At 39.7% G+C, this 21,682-nt stretch overlaps 3 long non-coding RNA genes across 5 annotated transcripts; 2 read left to right on the top strand and 1 right to left on the bottom strand.

Moving 5' to 3' along the window:
* Positions 1-3,765: 3,765 nt before the first annotated feature.
* On the bottom strand, positions 3,766-13,117 carry LOC111094391. The gene is made up of 4 exons (XR_005385448.1): positions 13,029-13,117; positions 10,514-12,246; positions 7,761-7,868; positions 3,766-4,235 (listed from the first exon to the last, which is right to left on the bottom strand). It is a non-coding gene; the product is annotated as an uncharacterized LOC111094391 (long non-coding RNA).
* Positions 4,288-15,541, top strand: LOC111094393. Of its 2 annotated transcripts, none has more exons than XR_005385452.1 (3): positions 4,288-4,401; positions 6,815-7,291; positions 15,479-15,541. It is a non-coding gene; the product is annotated as an uncharacterized LOC111094393 (long non-coding RNA). The 2 variants fall into 2 exon arrangements; XR_005385451.1 differs by lacking the exon at positions 4,288-4,401 and adding an exon at positions 6,392-6,497.
* LOC111094392 lies at positions 15,542-20,925 on the top strand. Of its 2 annotated transcripts, none has more exons than XR_005385449.1 (3): positions 15,542-16,515; positions 17,062-17,259; positions 20,734-20,925. It is a non-coding gene; the product is annotated as an uncharacterized LOC111094392 (long non-coding RNA). The 2 variants fall into 2 exon arrangements; XR_005385450.1 differs by having other exon boundaries at positions 17,062-17,263.
* Positions 20,926-21,682: the final 757 nt, after the last annotated feature.

Genomic DNA, 21,682 nt, shown 5'->3' with positions numbered 1-21,682 from the left:
ACATTTCTCTACAAAGGGGAAAAAGAATCCAAATAGAATTAATGTGACAAGTAAATGCTGACAGAAAATATATATTTAACCTCAGAAAATAATCATCACATTATATCCAAATGTCAGTTTCATGCCAGGAAAAATTTGATGACCTTTAAGATCTAAGCTTGATAACATGGACAAAATGTTAAAATGAAATATTTTTCATTTCAGGTGAAAAATGAAAAATTGAGCCTGTCTTCAAATAGTTGGATCAGTGGGATTCTTTAAATAGTCATATATTTTTTTAATTAAGGGGAAAATGTCTTTTGTATATTTACTTTATACTGATTCTGATGCTCCCCACTATTTCCTGAAGATTTGGGTTTCTATCTGGTTTCATTTCCCTTCAGCCTGAAGAACTTCCTTTAGCATTTTTGGTAGGGCAAGTCTGGATATTGTGAAATCTTAATATTCTCTTATCTGAAAATGTCTTTATTTTACCATGATTTTTGAAAGATAATTTTGCTGGAGATAAAATTTTACATTGATTATTTTTTTAAAAAATCTTTCAGTACTTTAAAAATAATTACTTTTGATGAGAAGGCAGTGGTCACTTGAGTGTTGCTCCTTTGTAGACAATGTATTGCTTTTTTCTGTCTGTTGTTAAGATATTTTTCTTTATCTTTGGTTTTTGCCAAATTGACTGCGAAGTATCTAGGTATAGGGCTTTTTGTATTAATACTGCTTGGTGCTCACTGTACGTTTGTGTCTTTTATTAAATTTGTAAGAATTTCAACCATTATTTCCTAAGAAATTTTTTTCTACCCCATCATTTCTCTTCTCTTATTCTGGGACTCAAATTATACACAGAGTAGACCTTTTGATATGATCCCACCTGGTCCCTATGGTTCTGTTCCTTTCTTAATTTTCAATCTTCTTTTATACTCTTTTGTTTGTTTGTTTGTTTGTTTGTTTGTTTGGGTTATTTCTATTGATCTATTTTCAAGTTAGCTGACTTCTCCTCTGTCAGCTCCACTCAGATGCTCAGCCCATCCAGTAACATTTTTTTTCATAGATAGCATTTTCTAGCATTTGATTCCTTTTTAGAGTTTCTGTTTTTCTGTTGAGATAGTCCAATTTTCACATAATATGAGAATATTCTCCTTATGTCCTAGGGCAAATTGTAACAGCTGGTTTAAAATCCAAGTCTGCTAATTGCCCAACACCTGTGCCATCTCAGGATTGGTCTGCACTGATTGTCTTTTCTCTTGAGAATGGTCCATGTTTTCTTATTTATTTGTTTGTTGAGCAATTTTGTATTGTATCCTCAACATTGTGGAAAATGTTATAGAAACTCTTGGCTCTATTATGTTCCTTTGAAAAATATAGATTTTTTTAAAAACCAGGCTGTAACTTGGCTGAGCTGAAATTGAAAATTTTTGTTTCCTCTGTAGTAGGTGGTAGCTCAGATATCAACTTGCTTCTTTTGTCCTTGTGGCTGCGTTCCATTGGAAAGTTATAAAAACTGGAAATTTACCCAGTGCCACTATGTTTTAATAAATACTGTCTCCACTCCATTTTCTCCCTGTTTTTGTTCACCCTTCAGTACCTTTAGTTGGGTGTTTTTATATCTTGTCCAGAGTTTATAGTTGTTATTTACTGGAGGCTCAGTCTGATAGAAGCCACTCAACCTTAGCAGAAGTTGAAGTACACCACCTCTGTCCCCACTCTCCTGAAAATAGAATGACTATTTCCACTAATTCATTGTCTTGAGCACTCTCATTTTTTTCCCCCATTGCCTTCCTGAAAATAGAGTGTGGTCTTGCATAAGAGAAGAACAAAATGTTTGAGCAGATGACAAGAAAGCATCCACTCTGTGAGTCCCTGTTCTCTCCAGACCATAAACTGCAGAGAATTTGCCTACATCTTTGAGTAGGTAATACCTTAGGAGGGAATGCATTGAGTATATCAGGCAGATAGAAGTAAAATGGAGTGCAAGTCTGAAATGCAGAGATTTGAAATCTGTTTTTCTTTATGCTTTGAAGGCTAATATTATCTCTTTGACTAGAAAACCACAGTGATGAATATAAGAAAATGAATTTATAAAAGAATTATACAATACACTAGTCACTGTTATCTTGTATAGCATTTCCCAAATTTTGTTTAGATGAACATGTACCTCAAGAAATTTCTTTTAAAAAGGGCTATGGGGTTGAATAAGTTTGAAAAAAAACTCCCTGGGGAGTAGGAATGTGGGTTTATTACCACCCACAAATTATAGATTTACTAAGATTGAAAGTACATGAAAGTCCCCTTAGCACTGGTTAACTGTGCTGAACATGATTAGTTCATTCTTGGATGATTCAGAAAGTACATCAAGATCTTTCCTTGTCTTGTTTTCCCTTTCTGCATTCTCTGCCTAGGTAATTTTATCCATTTCCATGGCTTTCAATGCCATTGATGAGCTGATGACTCCCACATTTATCTTTTTAGTCAAAACCCATTCTCTGAGTATATTCAAAGAGCCCTAACTGACAGTTCTTTTTTCATGTTTCATAACATTTCAAAATTAACATTTCAATCCAGAAGTTTTAATTCTACCCCTCATCTCCAAATACTCTCCTACCAGTCTATCCCATTTCAACAAATCGCATCACCATTTACTTATGCTGGTAAATCTAGAGTCATCATGGATTCCTCTATTACTTCCAACCCATTGTGTATTCTGTTTGTTGTTGCTTTTCCTTGAAAATATATCTTGAACCCATCTACCAGTCCAAGACATTACCAGCAGTTGTAAATACGGAGGGAAAAATGTTTGTCATGTTGTTCTCTGAAAAATTAAAGCCTATGAATGATTCCATGCCTAAGATTTACTATTTTATATTTTTCATTTCCTCATTATTATCTGCATTAATGAAGAGTAGGAAATATAAAATGCCCTGTGATAATTTAGTGCAGGGGTCAGAAAACTAATGCTATATGCCATATCTAGCCTATCATATGTTTTTGAAAATGAAGTTTATTGAAACATAGATGAGACTATTCTTTTAAATATGGCCTATGGCTGCTTCCATATTTCAATAGCAGAGTTTGTAGTTGTGAAGCTGTATGACCAACTAAACCTAAAATATTTATTATCTGATCTCTCACAGAAAAGGCCAGTCGGGCATCAGCCTGATTTGAATAAGTGTGGTAATACTTTCAAGATAGTGAATTTTCAGTATAAAAAAATAGTGAATCTGGGATGCCTGGGTTGCTCAGTGGACTAAGTGTCCAACTCTTGGTTTCAGCTCAGGTCATGATCTTTGAGGTCCTGAGATTGAGCCCCATGTCAGGCTCCACGCTTAGTGCAGAGATTCTCTCTCTCTCTCTCTCTTTCTTCTTCTCCCTCTGCCCCTACTACTAATGCTCTCATGCTCTCTAAAATAAATAAATAAATCTTTAAAAAAAACTTGGTGAATCTTTGGGTCATTTTCTTTTGTATATCAGATGAGGTTACATTTCTCAGAGGATGTCAAGGCATGAAGATCATCAATGGAAAATCTAAATCTTGAATATCTATTTGATTTTCTACCTGTCAAAAGTAACTTGTATATCCTGCCAACACCTTTAGGTGATGACAGTTGGTCAAGAATTTTAAATAAATATGGGTTTCAATATGCAACAACAAACATGAATGAATATATTCAAAACCAACTCTTCTTTCCTTTTACAATTATATTTAAGACCTTATATAGCAATAATTGATAGTAGAAAGTATGTGGGACCTGGATCAAAAGATCTACATACCAAGTTCAATATATCCTTTATTAGCTAATAACCATGATCACATCTAACTCTCTGATACTTAACTTCTTCATCAGTTAGATTTAGAATAAAAGGACCCAATCATAGGTTATATGAAGAAGTTCTGGGTAATAAATATTATTTTTTCTAGACACTCGCAATTCCTCAGTCATGAAGATCACCTCAATATTCCTCTTCAATGGATATATTCTCAGATTTTTCGCTTCAGTGGTGCGCTGAATATTCTCTGCTGGATTCCCAAACTCCCACAAAGTTATTCTTATCTGTGAGTGAATGTTGAATGTAATGTCCTGTGGAAAGACGATGGTAATAAACTCCTATTTTGCCATCTTGCTAATGTCACTTTACAATATTGTCCCTTTAGTTCCTAGCAGAAACTCTCAATTTCCATATAGCTTCAGCAATTAGTGTCTTTCCTCACTTGTGACCAGCACCTTCCTTCAGGGCACTGCCTAGGGAAAACAAAAAATGATGGAGAGATAAAGACTTTCCCAGACAAACAAGAGCTAAGGGAGTTCATCATCACTAGACCTAACATATAAGAAATGCTAAAGGGAGTGACAAGCTAAAATGAAAGGATGTTAATAAGAAAACTTGGTATCAAACTCACTGGTAAAAGTAAGTATATGGTCAGATTTAGAGTTTTCTAATACTGTAATTATTTATGTATGACCTGATACTATAAAACTCCTAGAAGAAAACTTAGGGAAAAAGCTTCTTAGCATAGGTCTTTGTGATGATTTTTTTGTATATGACCCTCAATGTGCACACAACAAAACAAAAAATAAGCAACTGTGAGTCCATCAAACTAAAAACCTTCTGCACAGGAAAGGAAACAATAACATTTAAAGGCAACTTATAGAATGGGAGAAAATATTTGCAAACCGTACATCTGCTAAGGGGTTAATATCCAAAATATATCAAGAACTCAACTCAATAGTAAAATAATAATCCCATTAAAAATGGTCAAATAAACTGAATAGACATTTAGCTAAAGAAGATACACAAATGGCCAACAGATACACGATGAAGTGCTCAACAGTACTCATCACTAAGGAAATGCAAACCAAAATCACAATATCACCTCATACCTGTTAGAAGGGCTATCATCAAAAATAGATGATAAGTGTTGGCAAGGATGTAGAGAAAAGGGAACCCTTGTGCACAGTTGGTGGGAATGTAAATTGGTGCAGCTGTAATGGAAAACAGAATGGAGGTTCCTCAAAAGATTAAAAATAGAACAACCATATGATCCAGCAGTCCATCTCTGGGTATATTGGTGAAGAAAACAAAAATCAGTTTTTCCAAGATCTGCACTTCTACATTCATTTCAACACTATTCACATGGCCAAGATATGGAAAGAGCCAAAGTGTCTCCCAAAGGATTAATGAATAAAGAAACTATGTAGATACAGAGATAGATGATAGATAGATAGATAGATAGATAGATAGATAGATAGATAGATAGAATATCATTCAGCCTGAAAAAGGAAACAAATCCGACCATTTGTTGACAATATAAATAAACCTGGAGGACATTATAAGTGAAATGATCCAGACCGAGAAAGACAACCATGATATCATTTCACTTATATGAAGAATCTTTAAAAAAAGTTAAGCTCATAAGACAGTAGAATGGTGGTTTTCAAGGGTGGAGGAGGGGAAATGGGGAGATACTGGTCAAAGGGTACTACTGAGTTTCAGTTATAAAATGAATTCGTTCTGGAGCTGTAATGTACAACATGGTAACTACAGCTGATAATACAGTGTTGTATACTAGAAATTTGCTAAGAGAGTAAATATTAAGCATTTCATCTCTCTCTCTCTCTCTCTCTCACACACACACACACACACAACACACAAAAGGTAGCTGAGGTGATGGATATGTTAATTATCTGGGCCATGGTAAACATTACACAATGTATACATATACCAATTCCGTAAGTTGCACACGTTAAATATGTACAATTTTATTTTCAATTCTATCTCAGAAAAACCCTCTCATTGTCTTCATGGTCTTACTTTGCTTTAAAAAGAGATATTTATTCATCATGAATACAAATCCAAGTGTTTGGATGGATAGAAGAGAACCAAATGCAGTAGAAATTTAAAACTAGTTTCCCCTATAGCATGAAAAATTTGATGTTTTGTATTTCATTGGAAAAATTATTGAACACTTTCTAAACCTTGAGGCTGTATATTTTATGATGTGGCTGCTGCATAGTTCCCATAATTGGATTTTTCAAATAGTTAATTTAACTTCTTTTTAATACATATGAATTTATGTGCCCCACAGGGAGAGAGCATAGATTATATCATCGTGTTTATGACTTTCCTGTTATTTTAATAAGTTTCATGATCAATGCAGATGTTTACTTGGAAAAAAAATAAAAGAAAATCTAAACCTCTTGGCTTTTGAGACTGAACTTCATTTAAGGTTCGATCCAAAGTTATGAGACCAAGAAATATATTTTATGTTGGGAAATGAATATACTAACAATAAAAATAGTATTCAGTAAGTTTACTTCTCAACTTTCAAACAAACTGTGTGTCAGATGGGCTGAGTGTGATGCTGAAGCTCAAACAGCTAAATACACCATCTTATGACTCATTTCCTCTAGTTAGTCACTGAGTCATAACTCATCTTTGCTCATCAGATCTACGCAAAAGGTCTTAAGATGAACTCCAAAGTACCTCATGTTCTTCTTAACAAGGTGGGGAAGTATCTAAGTACATTCTCATTTTTTTTCCCCAAATATGTGTTAAGTGACGGGCAGCCACATGAGATACCATTAAGTATTGACTAGATGGTTCATGTTCTGTCTCATTTTCCTTTCTTGTAAACTTTTTCTCCTATAAACTTTCTCTAGTCTTTACATCACTCCTTCTGCCTCTAACATAATCCAAGTAAACTAACTGTTGGTTGGAACTGACTTGAAATTTCTTCATGCCTGAGATCAAGTTTGGAAACAGAGTCCCAAATCCCCTTCCTTTCAATGATTACTTTTTTTTTTCTTTTTTTTTTTTTTAGCTACCTGATGATTATCCCACCCACTCCTCAGATTTATTATCTGCACCAAAACAATAATTTCCTCCTCTCTCACAACCTAATCACCTCCATCAGCCAGAAGCATTAGTCGCTGAGATGGGATGATGGAGCCACTCCCAAGAGCATGTGGTGACCAGATTCAAGCACCAAGGGGGAAGTCAGAGAGGGAGACTACCTGAATTTGTTCTACTATAATCAGGATAATAAAGGCATTCACAGACTTCATTACTCTGACCAATCTCCATTTCCTTGACTGGAGAGAGGGAAACCTTAGAGGAATTTTGAATAACCAGGAAAAAGTAGAAAAAAACGTGTGCTGGATTTTATGGAATTGGGGGACCTCAGGGAATGCTAAAACCGGATTTGGACATATTTTGTAATAGTATTAGTGCTTGTTTGTAATGAATAACAACAACAACAAAAACTTGCCTTCTTAATCAGGATGAATGCAATTTGGAGGTAAGAAATAATCTCTGGGAAAGGAAATGACTTTGGCTCCCTCTACTTTAGATCTTGGCTTATTCTAAGAGTTTATGTAAAGTCATTTTGAAATATAGCCTACAGTTTCTGCTTCCTTAGGATAGTCATGACCTTATTTAGTATTGTATAAAATCTGTGAATGACAATCAGAAGCAATTCCAGGAGAAGATCAGGATAAGCAATCTTTGTCCTTGAGCACATTCTACAAATGTAGTTTTTGGTTCCAGCAACCTTTTTATAAGGAGTATATGCTTAAAGTCAGCAGTACTGTATCATACACTTAATCTGTTAGGAGGGTAGATCTCATGTAACCTGCTCTTAAAACACACACACACACACACACACACACACACACACACACACACACATACACATATACACTAACAACAAAGTACAAAACCCCAAGGGGCAGGTGGAAACTTTTGGAGGTGATGGATATATTTATTACCTTGATGGCAGTGATGGTGTCACAGGTGTATGCATATGTCCAAACTCATCAAATTGTATACATTAAACGCATGCAAGTTTCTTGTACATTAATTAGTCTTCCAAAAAACTGTTAAAAAAAAAAAAGAGCAACAGATGAACTCAACAGAGACACCTATGCTGAGAACACGGTAGAAAAAGCAAGACTGGGTAATACAAGGCAGTTCTGGGGATGCGGGACATCCATATGTTATTCCACCAACCAAGGGCACAGATCCCCTGCCCCTCACCCCCACCTGATCCCAAGTACCACTCACCTTGAAGTTAGGATCTAAGTGTGCCTTAATGACAATGTAGGTACATAAAGCAATAGGTAATCTAGCACCTCCATCAGGAGAACAGTAGGAATCGGTACCCCAAGCGCAAGTGGCAAAGCAGTCCTTGGCCTCCCTCTCGGAATTGACCCTGGAAGGTGCTGTGTCAAAGGGACTTACTCTCCCAGCCTGCAGGCCCGTGTTGTGCCATACACCTTGGCAGATAACTTCTATCATCTTGTCGTAGATGGATATACATTTGTATGTACCTATATATATATATTTCATTCTGTAAAATGCATTTTTTTTCTTTTCTGAGTGAAACTGATCTCTCAGCTTCTCTGGGGTTATCCCAATACTGATGAGAAAGTAGTTTGTTTATTTTGAAACCCCAGGGGCTAGATCACAGTGTTCCCTGGCCTGAGTCATAAAAAAATGTTAAGTGCATTACCTGTTCCTTGATGAAAAGCATGGGTGTGAGATCTCCTTGAAGTTCATATGATTCACAGGAAATAAATGAAAAGGATAGCCTTATGAAACAGTTTCAGTTCAATTTATCTTTCCCCCTGATAATTGCAAGGCCTCGATTTCATTTGGGTTCAGCATATTTAATGAAGAAAGATCAGTTTCTATGGAGAATCATTTCACTTGAATAGGTGAACTAATAACTAGTGCTACAGACAAGTACCTTTCAGCTGTGGAAATTATACTCTTCCTTCAGTCAGTTCTAAAAACAGGCTACACTCCCCAAAAGTATTCAGTGTCTCAAAGTGCTGGTGACATTGGAAGCCATGATGGATGTTCATTCTTATTTTAGAGACTAAGAGTCTAAGAAAAAAGAATGTGGGAAAATTTTATCAAGTAGTGGCATTTCGGGGATGGCCTAGGATATAACGGCTGTGAGTTCCACGGACTCCTGCAGAGCTTGGGACGAGACCCATTTCATCTGACACATTGCTGTTAGGTCATGCTGCTGTGCACTGATCCTTCCAGCTTGCATTTGGAGATGCTAAGACTATTTCCAAAAGGAAAGGGATTTTCATCTCTGTAACTAAAATTTCATAATAAGAAATAGACTAAGATACTTAGCGTGTTCTCGTGCTTTTTTGGAACAGGTAAGCCTGGAATGCTAAGCAAAAAAAGTGGCCGGACACACAGCCTGAACTACGATGCATACGGCGGCTCTATTTCTGTCCTTTCAAAAATGTGTGGAGGTGTCAAAAAGTTTCAATTTTCCAATACTTGGAGAAGTATTTGTCCATCATGGGCGGTCTAAGAGGTGACTGAGCCTATTAGAAGCAGGGGGTAAACAATTTGGACAAAATCGCATGACTGGGTACAGGAACACTAGACCTGCCTTGTCTAAGTCATTTATGCTAGAAAGGTCTGGAGGAAACTAAGAAGGGACCCACATGAAGTTTCAAGTGCTTTCCAATTAGGTAGAACGGAAATCTCAGTGACCAGAGGGCAGGGTCACTGCCTCAGTCATTGTTTGAATCGCTTGACATGTAACACAGAGAAGAGGAAGGGCGAACACTTCCTTCCTCGTTTCACGGAGAGTCACCGTTCGCAGTGAGGGCTGCCCTCCCCGCTGCCCTCTGTGGTCTGGGATCATCAGCCTTGGATCTTGTCAGGTGCCCATGAAGCTTTAAACACAGATGTCTGCGTCCCACTCAGATCTGTGGAATCTAAATTCTGAGTGGTAGTCTTTTTTTTTTTAACATATTATTTATTCATGAGAGACACAGAGAGAGGCAGAGACACAGGCAGAGGGAGAGGCAGGCTCCGTGCAGGGAGCCCCATGTGGGACTTGATCCTGGGACCTGGGGGTCACGCCCTGAGCTGGAGGCAGAGGCTCAACCCCTGAGCCACGCAAGAGCCCCAATTTTGGGTCATAGAATCTGGGTTCTGTAATGTGGAAAGCTCCAACCATGCTTCAGAAGGGCAGCCTGGGTTGAAAATGGGTCCCTGGAGTTTTGGGGATGGATGTGGGCAAAGGCTTACTACCCCGCCCCTTTGCCTTTTGTCCCAGAACAAATACATCTGTGGGGTTTTATATTTGGGTTTCCTTGTGTGAGGGGTTAAAGGTCATCAGTGTGAAGGGTCCATTGTTTGCCCAGCCTTCTTCCCTGCTTAACTTCTGCCTGCTTCTCTCACTCTGAGGTGAGAAAGGAAACAACTCATGAGCATGCATCCTCTTTGGAGAGAGAGGAGGAGAGTCAAGCATCGAGGGAGGAGAGAGGAGGAGCATCTGGAGAGAAAATAGAGGAGGAACATGGTGAGAGGAGAGAGGAGGAGCATTGTGGGAGAAGAGAGGAGGAAGAGGAGGAGCATCCTGGAAAGAGAGAGGAGCAGCACCATGGGAAGAAAGAGGAGGAGCACTGTGGGAGGAGGAGAGAGGAGGAGCACTGTGGGAAGAGAGAGGAGGAGCGTCCTGGGAGGAGAGAAGGGCTCAAGGCACCTCGGTGGTGGGCAGGATGAGCTGGTGACAGGGTTCTTCTTTTGGGTGGAGGGCAGTAGAATGAAAGACTTCCAGGGCTAAACGGTGGAAGTGGAGTTGGAGCCTGGGGTTCAAGACTTTATATATTAAGTTTTGCAGACAAATTCTTGGGTGATATTAAAGGTTTGGGAAGGAAGACAAATGGAGACTTCCAACTAGGTCCTGTTTTTCTCTGGAATGAATTAGGGCAGTGGGGGACTCATCAGTTAGGAATGCTGATGGCAATAGCAATGGTGGGCTTCTTGACAAAGGCAATGATCCAGGTTGTTGGGTTCTACTTTGTCAGCCATAGCGTGTTGGTCCTTTGTCTTTGCCCTTGCCGTCCCTCTATGGTCACCTGATGGCATCACATCCAGCTTCAAAGCGTTAAGAGTAGGGAAGGGCTGAAGCCAGGAGCATGCAGCTTATACAGTCCCTTTTATAAAGAAGCCAGAGTTTGCCAGTCCCACTTAGCGCACATGCCCTGGACTTGTTCACCGAACTGGGTCATGGTGCCTTGTTGCTAGTAGCTGTGTGGGAGTTCACAGAAGCGGGTATTTAGCTTTTCTGGCATCTACTGTGAAACATAAGGAGGGAGAAAAAGGCTAGAATTCGCTTCTGAGTAAGCCAACCAACAGAGTGTGTCATGGCGTGTCACAGCTTCACAGGGTTTGTCCTTGGTGACGAAAAGTAACCAAAAAATGAGTCCTTGCAAAAGAAATTGGGGAACCACTGCCTTAGAGCAGTAGTTCCCAAGTCGTGAGAATCACGTAAGACTTGTTGAAAGCAGATGTCTGGACCTCCATCGTCCCCATGTTCTGATTCGGTAGGTTTGGGATAAAACCTGGATATTTACCTTTTTTTTATTGGTCTTTTTGGATGATGTAGGAAGTCTGTGGATCACACATTCAGAAACAGTGGTTTTGAGACTTAGGCTAAAGTTGTTTCAGCGGTTGTAAAACTGGCTGAATGTTAGAATCATCAGAAGCGTTTTAAAAAGATCAAAGCAATGCTTGTGCATGGGCCCTTCCCCCAACTATTTCAATCAGAAAATCTGAGGTTGAGAAATTAGCATCATCCGAAACCTCGCAGGGTGAATCTAATACGCAGTCAGGGATGAGCATCGCCGACTTCAAGATTCTACCGAACAAGCTTCTTGCACAAACAGGAAAGCCAGGGAGGGCCGGGTGGCAGAAAGATATGCCAACCTCTCTGTGCTGGCTCTTGGAAATCTTTGAGAGGGATGGATAGAGACGAAAGAATAGAACAGGCTGGCAACCCTAGATAAGGTAAAGGGCAACCGAAATGCAAGAAATCATAGCAAATGTGAGGCGTCTCAAGTAGCTCAGTCTTTTTTGTCCTTAAATACTGATTTTAAATATTGGTTTTAGATGCAGGCATTTAAATACTGCTTTTAAGGCTTTATAACTTTTGGTGTGATCCATCCACGAGCACAAATTTGTTGATATTATGTCGATCTTGTGATTAACTGCTCAGTTTGTTCAGGGAAAAGAAATACTATAAGGAATGGCAGTCTCTGGAATCCTCTTCAATCTTTAGGCGTAGACATTGTTCACAATGACACCTAGTGTAGACCAGGTAAAGCTGCAGGACACCAGCTCCTTGGGATCTGAAGACTCTGGTCTTCAACAGCAGATTTAGCAGATTAAATAGGACAATTTCAAATTCTTAACAGTGAATCCAGTAGCATTTGGCTAGTGAAGCAAGAATAAAAAGAAATTATATAATATATATACACACATATATATAACATTCTGCATATGTAGAACATTAGCCTAGTGTTCTAGAAAGGGTGTTATTTGTGAGAAATGCTGTCCGTGCTGATCCACTGACGCTTCCAAATGGCAGCCCAAGCGTTGAGGAGCGCGCGGCAGGTGACACCCGTTACCAGGCCAGTTCTGTGCGGGGAAGGAATACCCCATGGAGTGTTGGCAGCCGCAGCTTCCTGATGGGAAAACAATGAATACGTGGGGACACGAGCAGAAGCTAGAGGAGGAAATTAAATTCTATTCTGCAAGCATGGATAAGGCAGGAGCTGGGTCAAGGGAATGTCCAAGAAGAGCACCTGGAGATGGAGGAGAGGTGGACCCTGCCTTCAGGAGAAACCACGAGGTGCCCACCAGGCACAGCAGTACCAGGGAGCTGCCCCGAGACATGCGCAAGCCATTCAACGTAAATCGTCTTTGTAAGTTGAGAAGAGAGACATTTAGATCTTTCCTTGGCATTTGGAGATGATATTAAATGAAGTAGTAGTTTGGTTTTTTTTTTTTTTTTTTGAGATTTTATTTATTTATTGGAGAGAGAGAGTGGGGGTGGGGGCGGACAGAGGGGAGGGAGAAGCAGGCTACCCCCTGAGCAGGAAGCCTGATGTGGGATTCGATCCCAGGACCCCGAGATCATGCCCTGAGCTGAGGACAGATGAGCCACTCAGGCGCCCCTGCAGTGGTGGTTTTGGGTGTAAGAATTGAGGCCTGACCTGATGGGCTGGACGGTGTCCTCCCCCAAATTCATATGTTGGAATCTTGAGCCTCAGCAACTCAGAACGTGAACTTGTTTGGAAGTAGGATGGTTGCAGATTAATTGGCTATGACGTCATAACGAAGTAAAGTGGGTCGCTGATCCCACGGGTTTGGGGTCCTTCCAGGAGGCAGGCCCACCAGGGGAGGCCGGGCGGGGTCGCCCCGGGAGGCTCGCGGGCCCCAGAGACCAGGGCAGACCAGGCAGCGGGCACGGGGGCCGAGCTCTGCCCGGGGCCGGGGCCCAGCCGACAGCCCCCGAGGGCCAGAACCGACGCCCAGGGCCCATGGGGTCACCGAGGGGTGGCCGCGGTGAGGGACTTGAGCTGATCGAGGCTCCCGCAGGGCTGTCCCAGGGAAGGGGGCGCCTAAAGGTGTCCAGGGAGGCCTTCTCTTACGGTGTTGCCAGAAGAGCTCATCCTCCCCAATGCTAGTGACGAACTGTGCCTAGAAAATAAAAGCAACCGGGCATCTGGTTAAACATGGAATCTAACATCTGGCGAGAAGCCTATTCCTGCCAGGGGCTCTTTGTGTTTGCTCCTGCAAGGGGTACCTATGAGTAGAAGCTCTGTGCTTAGCATCCCTACAGATGGTCCACTGCTTGCAGAGTTTGATATGCATAGTGACCAAAGTTCATAGAGAAAGCAATACCTGACAATTCCTTTCCTTAAAAACAAAACACCCGGAACGTCTTGGTGGCTTGGCAGTTGAGCATCTGCCTTTGGCCCAGGCTGTGGTCCTAGGGTCCTGGGATCGAGTCCGTTCCCCACAGGGAGTCTGCTTCTTCCTCTGCCTGTGTCTTTGCCTCTCTGTGTCTCACATGAATAAATAAATAAAATCTTAAAAAAAAAAAGTAGGGATCCCTGGGTGGCGCAGCAGTTTGGCGCCTGCCTTTGGCCCAGGGCACGATCCTGAAGACCCAGGATCGAATCCCACATCGGGCTCCTGATGCATGGAGCCTGCTTCTCCCTCTGCCTGTGTCTCTGCCTCTCTCTCTCTCTCTCTCTCTGAGTGACTATCATAAATAAATTAAAAAAAAAAAAGTAAAAAAAAAAAGTAGAACATTCTATCCTCAACTGACCTATGTATCAATCAGGAGAGCTAAGATATACAGCAGTAACAAACATCCCCCAGACATTGGTGGCTGTGACAATGTAATTTTATTTGTCACTCTTACTTGGCAAAAATCTGGCAAATTTATAGCCGTTCTCCCCCAATAGTAATATCTTTTTGAAAAAATTGAGTGTCTTTAATGTGGCAATCACAAGACTAGTACTTTACATATAATATCTTTCAAAATCTCATGTAACTCTAACAGGTTGATGTTACTATTTCCTTTCTGCAGATGTGAAATTGAGACACAGGTTCGGTGAGTAAGTGGTAGACTGGTTTGGGATCCAGATCTTTCTAATGCTAAACCTGTTATTTCTAACTACTGTTAAGCTACTCTTTTTAAACATAACCCTCAGGTTTTAGTTTTTAAATGTAATCGCACTGGAGCACCCGGGTGGCTCATCCAGTTAAGCATCTGGCTCTTGGTTTCGGTCATGATCTTAGGGTTGTGAGATTGAGACCTGAGTTGAGCTCCGTGCTAAGTGTGGAGCCCGGTTAAGATTCTCTCTTTCCTTCTCCCTCTGCCCTCCCCCCAAATGTAACTTCCCTAATGTCATCTTTCTAATATTTCCAGTGGAAGGGAAGATCCAAATGCCATTATCCTGCTGTATAGATCGGCAGTTAAGGCATAAAAGGTTATGTGTCGATCTTGGCTAGTACACTTGGTGATAAAGTTAGAACCTTAGGCAACGTGTTCAAATCAGAATCACCATGTATAGCTGGTAAAAATGCAGGTTTCAAGCCCCCCTCCCCCATGGTCCTGGGGTGAGTCCCGTCTAGTAGTGAAAGAATAGAATAGCACTGGAGGAATTATGTGCAACGCTCCCAGTACTGTTGCCACGAGGCCATGTTGTCAATGAAAGTTGAAAACTGATTGAGGAGACATCGCTGAAACTCTGCAGACCTGCTAATGCTTTGCCCAGAGAGATGCCTGAACTCGAAGATTGAATCTGAGAGCATTGAGGACTTGCTGATTGAGCTCCACGTGTAGCCTTAGCTATATGGAAATAAACTGCCACTGTTTACAGCGTATTCAAATCTAGATTTCTGGGAAGGCAATTAGCCTAATTAGTTCAGTAATGAATAATGTTAACCTTTGTGATATCATTATAGAGTCCACGGTACCAGTTTATTTCTGTCCCTCAATTTTATACGTCATTAGAGATTGAGATGGAAGCGTCGTGTTCTTAACTCCAAACAACTGCTCAATTAGGTGGGGCAGCTGAGCAATAAAAATGTCGATCAGGGTAATCCCAAGGCAAAAATACTTGACGGATGATTTTGTTTTATTTTTTAGGTTGTGGGGAGAAAGAGAGGGAGAGAATCCCAAGAAGACTCCATACTCAGCCCGGAAGCCCAGCTTGGGGCTCCATCTCATGACCCTGAAATCATGACCTGAGCCAACATCAAGAGTCAGACACTTAACTGACTGAGACACCCAGGCCCCCCTTCTGATGGATGTTTAAATGTTTAAATTTCAAATATGGCTATTTTAGCATGTGGCAAAATCACTTAAAAGTAAAGACTTACCATACTTTGATTTCTTGCTGAAATGTCATTGGATAGCTGCAGATTAGTTTACCAAAAGTTGATTCGCTTGTCATTTTTTTACTTCCTGAGTTGTTACAGTTTCCAAATCGGTCTTCCATCAGTTTTTTAGGAGCTGAGGCACTTAAAAAATATGTAGATTCCCTAGTGTACTTTGGGAATCTGCAGTGTAATCTGCTATCCAGGGCAATTTAGCCCTCACGCACAGCCTTACCACCCACCCGTAAGTTAGTGACCCAAAGGGCTGACAGCATCACCCTTTGAGGTCTTGGAATATTTACCTGTGAGGTTAAGTTACCTAGATTCTGTCTCAGTATGTGAACCCTCCTTCAGAGCAAAGGTTGCAGCTTTTTATTTTTTTCCATCCCCCAAACTCTAATTTTGCTTTTCCAGTAGCAGTGACCCATTGTGAACTAACATGCACAGCTCAGCTGCTCCCTTGAATTTAAAGAAGATCATATGTTTCTGTGCGCAGCAGACCAAATAGATTAATGAAGGAAAATTTTGGGAAATGAGACTTTCATCCAAAAGACATATACCTTCCCTGGCAACTATAATGAGTGAAATCGACATAATCAGCCCAGCAATTTAGCTTTGCCCTTTTACCTAAGACTTAGCAAAATTGCTACTTTCTGCCTTTTTGGTACTTTTTCCATATTAGGGAGATGAGACATATAGGATCCCTCATGAGGGAAATGAAAAGCAGCTCACACCTATAACTTCCCTGACTCTTTCAAGGATATCAGAGGAGAATCTTCAATCATCGGCTTAATATTTTAGAACCAGGTAAGTCACTTCCTCAGGCACGGTTTGATTCACAGGATTCAATTTTTCTTTAAAAGTCGGCAACACCACAGTAATTAAATGTTTGCTAGAACCCCTGATTTTTTTACATTACTAACCTAGAGATTATACATATAAAAATAACATCTCTAGGTTATATATAAGCTAATATTATTTATATTACATAAGGTATACAACACAAGATATATACGTGTGTGTGTAATATGACATTATTCCATCCCCAATATGTTAACAGTTCACAACTTCATTTGGAAGTCAGTTATTTGGAACTTGGAAAAATGCATGATTTCTGATATTATATTACTTATTATTATATTATAATATCTGTATATTTTACATTATAAGAAAACTATATTGCATCTTAAATTATGTAATAATTTATATTTGGTGATAACATATCATTATGTTACTGTTTTCTGACATTAGAAAAAGTGGCTAGCGCCATGGTTAGCTCACATAGCAATGGATTTTTGTTTATATTTGGCAGTAACATTTTTCTCTTTATTATTTATTTCTACTGCCTAACAGCACAGTTAAACCACAAGCTAACTATGCTTCGATGTATAGAACCAACAGTTATTGGAGACTTATAATGAAAAATGTCCTACGGTGACAAGGGGATGTGGTGGTTGGTGACTATTTCTTCCTCTGGAGGGGAACTGACAGATGCCTAGCTCTTTGGACAAAGGGAGCCCTCCTAGTGGCGTGGGTTGGCCCTTGATCTGTGTAGGTATTTAAATGCCCTGTATCTATAAATGATGGACACTCTCCTTAATAATTATGATAATGATAAAAATAATAATCATAAGAAAAGCATCTACCACGTGTTTATGATATGGAGGTACAATGTGAAGGCCCTAAAACATTTTATCTCCTAAATCACAACTTTGTGAAGTGCTTACTGGGGAAGCTGAGCCTTGGGGAGGTTGAGTGACTTCCTCATCATCCAAAGGTCATTGTAAACAAAGGTTATTGAGAAAAGCTAGGTCTTGTGCAAACTTCCTTGGTCAAAAGCATGTTGTTTCTCCCGTGTGCTCTGACATCCAAATATACTTCTATGTAAGAAAAAGCTTATGCAAGTTATCCATTTTGTACCAAAAAACAGTAAACAAAATCAGCATAAAGGGAAAGATCACAATCTCACCATTCAGAAATAATGACTGTTGGAACCCTTTCTAATTCCTTGAGATTCAACATTAAACGTAGAATCTTCTTAGGGAGTCCATAGTGATACATTTGTCCCCATCCAACTTTGCATTCCTTCTACCATAATCCAACACCCTTAGTAGCCATTCCCACATATATGCCCCAGATTTCTGCTTGTATAAATTAGAAAACTTAAGTAGTTCTCTTGGAGTGTAGCCTACTTCCTCACACTTTGTACCTCATCTTTAGGCATCTGCTGGGGCTTGAGTCTAGTTACAAGTCTGGAGGCAAAGAAGGGGGGTGGCAGTGCATCCTGAGCAGACCTAGCATCGTCCTTCGTGGCATTGACCTCAGGGGAGGGCATAACTCTTCCCTCAGGCAGTGCAGGGTTAGTCCCTTCAGAGGGAGGTGGAGAGGTTACTTCCCCTGTGAGTGGAGGGGGTGATACTCAGGGTGGAGAGATTGCTTCTGCTGGCAAAAAATTCTCAGAATTTAGAAGAAAGTCTCTCCTCACTCTAGGATTATATAAATGTTCTCCTATATATTCTTCTAGTAATTTTTGGTTGTGTTTTTGACATTAATATTTTTGTCTTTTGGGGTTTATTTTGGTATGAGAAGTGAGGTAGGAAACTTTTCTCATTTTATACTTTTCAGAGCATTTTAATATAAATTAAGATCTTTTGGACTTGTGAAGCAGGTGAGGGCTCTGTCATTTCTTGGATTTTATACATACGAACACGGGAACTCAGACATTTCAAGTAATTTGCCAATGGTAACAAATTTAGCTAATGGCAGACTCAGGCCTGGAATCTAGATTGTAGTCATCTGTCCAGAATTCTTCATACCCCATTAGCTTGCTTCTTGGTTTTCTGTGCTACTTTTATTACTTACTGGAAGTGAATTCAATTATTTTCTTAAATCATCATTGAATGCAGTTTATAACATTATTGTTGAGAATTACTGCATTTTGGAAATTCTTGGTCTGTCCCTAATAGTGTGACGATAACTGTTGACATATGCTGACCTTTCCCACGTGCTCCATGTTAAGTGCTTAAAACTGGTTGTCTCATTTAATCCTCACAAAATCTCTCCAGGAGTAGACATTATTACTGAAATGCATAGTATACAGCATAACAACCATTTTCCAACTTTTGGGTTTCTGACACTCCCTTTACACTCTTAAAACTTATTGAAGACCCCAAAAAGCTTTTGTTTACGGGCTATAGATATCAATATTTACCATGTTAAAAATGGAAAAAGTATGGGACACCTGGCTAGCTCAGAATTGGGCATCTGACTTCACCTCAGGGCATGATCCCAGTCCCGGGATCGAGTCCCACATCAGGCTCCCTGCATGGAGCCTGCTTCTCCCTCTGCCTGTGTCTCTGCCTCTCTGTGTGTGTGTCTCATGAATAAATAAATAAAATATAATGTTTAAAAAGTGAAAAATTAATATTTATTTACTGTTTCCTCTAAAGAAGGAAGAACAACAATATATCTGTTATTTGTCAACCTAAATATCATTTTTTAAAAGATTTTATGTTTTTATTCATGAGAGACACAGAGAGGCAGAGACACAGGCAGAAGGAGAAGCAGACTCCCTGTGGGGAGCCTGATACAAGACTCAACTGCAGAACCCTGGGGTTATGCCCTGAGATGAAGGCAGATGCTTAACCACTGAGCCACCCAGGCATCCCTGTATATCCTTTTTCAAGCAAAAAATAGCCATGCCTTCCCAAAGGATGACATTATTTTTCATTTTTTCAGTGTTTCTTTAATGGCTGCTTTCATAGAAGGACTGCAGGTTCTCATGATTTTTTCTACATTTAATCTGCAACAGTATCACATAGCCTCTGGAAATCTCCCAGAGGCACATTCATGATAGAATGAGAGTAGGAAGGACAGGTATTATCTTAGTATTCTTATTAAAATAGTTTTGATGTTGCAGAACCTCTGAAAAGCTGTTGTATTTCTCTGAAGAATCACTGCCATATCACACAGTGGGTAAGAAGGAGGGCTGGTGCTGCCGGGTAGCCAGATCCCTGGGTTTTCATCCCAGCTTCACCGTTTACTCATTGTGTGATCCTGGGCCAGTTATTTTTGCATTTCTTACCACAGTTCCATGTCTCTAAAATGAGGGTTATAGTAGTGAGGATGAAACCAATGAAAATATCCAAAACATATAAAACAATCCTTGACAAAATATAAGCACTTATATGCAAGAGCTTCATTATTATTTTATTTTTTATTTTTTAGAGGGAGAAGGACAAGAGAGAGGGAGAGAGTGACTCTTAAGCAGGCTCCATGCCCAGTGCAGAGCTCAACCCAGAGCTCAATCCCACCACCCTGGGATCGTGACCTAAGCCAAAATCAAGAGTCAAACGCTTAACTGAGCCACTCAGGCACTCTATTATTATTTATTTTTATTTTTATTTTTATTATTATTATCATTACCTTTCTACATGAAGAAACCTGACGCTTAGTGAGGAAGTCCCTAGACCGAGGATTGGGTCACATCTAGTCAGTGTTTCACTGTGTAATTTCCTTACCTTTGGGAACCTTAGATTCCCTCACGTAGAGGAGTAGAGTAACAAAAGTAGGCATCCCGGAGGAGTGGTACTGAGCTTTAAGTGAGAAAACACATGTCAGGTACTTAGCATAGTGACTATCAGGGAGGAAATACTATGTGTTTGTGCTAACAATTGATATAATTTTTACTTCCATATAAATATGACTATATATTATATATATATGTATAAATATATTTATATAGGCTCCCATACACTAAGAATATATCTAGTGGCCTATGGAGATGAGCAAATAAGTCATGGCATGGCCAAAATAGTCAGGCTGGTCAGCTTAATTAGATTTCCAGCATCTCAGGTTGTGATTTTAGCTGGAATGCTTTGGAGTTAACAGTGAACTTTGCCTTCCATTAATATTCAGAGGCAGGAAACTATCGGTGTGTATCCAGTAGCAATCTCCTAATAATTATAATTATTTAAACACTGGTAGATCTCCACAAAAAGCTGTCTTTATTTTGCTTTTTATGAGGAATCTCTGAACTGTTGCCTACTGACAATCAAATCTGAAAAATCCAACTCCAACATGGCTGAACGGCTGATGGGTCTTTTGAAGTGACAGCCTTTGGATTAATTAGAAATGAAAGCAGCATGTCACTTCACATGGAAAGCTGGAAGTGCCCCATCTAAACATCCTCCTCAGATAATTAAAATGTGTTGTGTAATGCCAGTTGACTGAGTTTGATTTTTTTTGTTTTTGTTATAGGTGTTACCTCAGGAAGGTTTTCTTCCAGGCAAATTATTATTACTTATAAATTTTAACTTTCATACTATAGCTTTTCAACAAGAGAAGGGAAATAAATCACAATACCTTTGTTTTGTGAATAAAGTTCTCTATACAAATATTAAGAATCATATGGGTGGCTCTTTAAGAAAAACACTAGGCTAATGCAGAAACTTCTGTAAACATCCAGAGCTTTTGAATAAAATTAAAGTAAGAACCTTAAAAAAAAACCTAAACACGGCCGTATTAGTCAGGGTTGTTTAGTGAGACAGGCCCAGGAGAGTGTGTAAGTGTGTGTGTGTATGTGTGTGTGTGTATGTGAATGCATGTGAGTTTTCATTTCTCAAAAAAATTGGTTGAGGCCATTGTGAAGGCTACGAATCTGAAAGGCTGCAGGACAGGCTGGCTGGCTAGAGACCCAGCGAGGAGTTTAAGTTGCAGCTCGAATGCGAAGGCCGTCTGTTGCAGGAATTCCCTTTTCTTTGGAGGAAGTCAATCTTTCCATAGGGCCTTCAACTGATTGGATGAGGCCCACTTACATTATGGAGGATAAACTTCTCTTTTTCAAGTTCACCGATTGGTTTATTTTCAGTTTTATTTCTTTAACTTTTAGGTATACATGATTTTCTGCTTAACAAAATCTCAAAAATATGTACTATATGAAGGAAAGGAATAGTTTTTAAAAATTTATTTAAAT

This window comes from Canis lupus, chromosome 37, assembly GCF_011100685.1.
Source record: "Canis lupus familiaris isolate Mischka breed German Shepherd chromosome 37, alternate assembly UU_Cfam_GSD_1.0, whole genome shotgun sequence".
Classification (NCBI taxonomy): domain Eukaryota; kingdom Metazoa; phylum Chordata; class Mammalia; order Carnivora; family Canidae; genus Canis; species Canis lupus.
The sequence above is the reverse complement of the archived record's forward strand: the minus strand, read 5'-3'. Positions and strand labels throughout refer to the sequence as shown.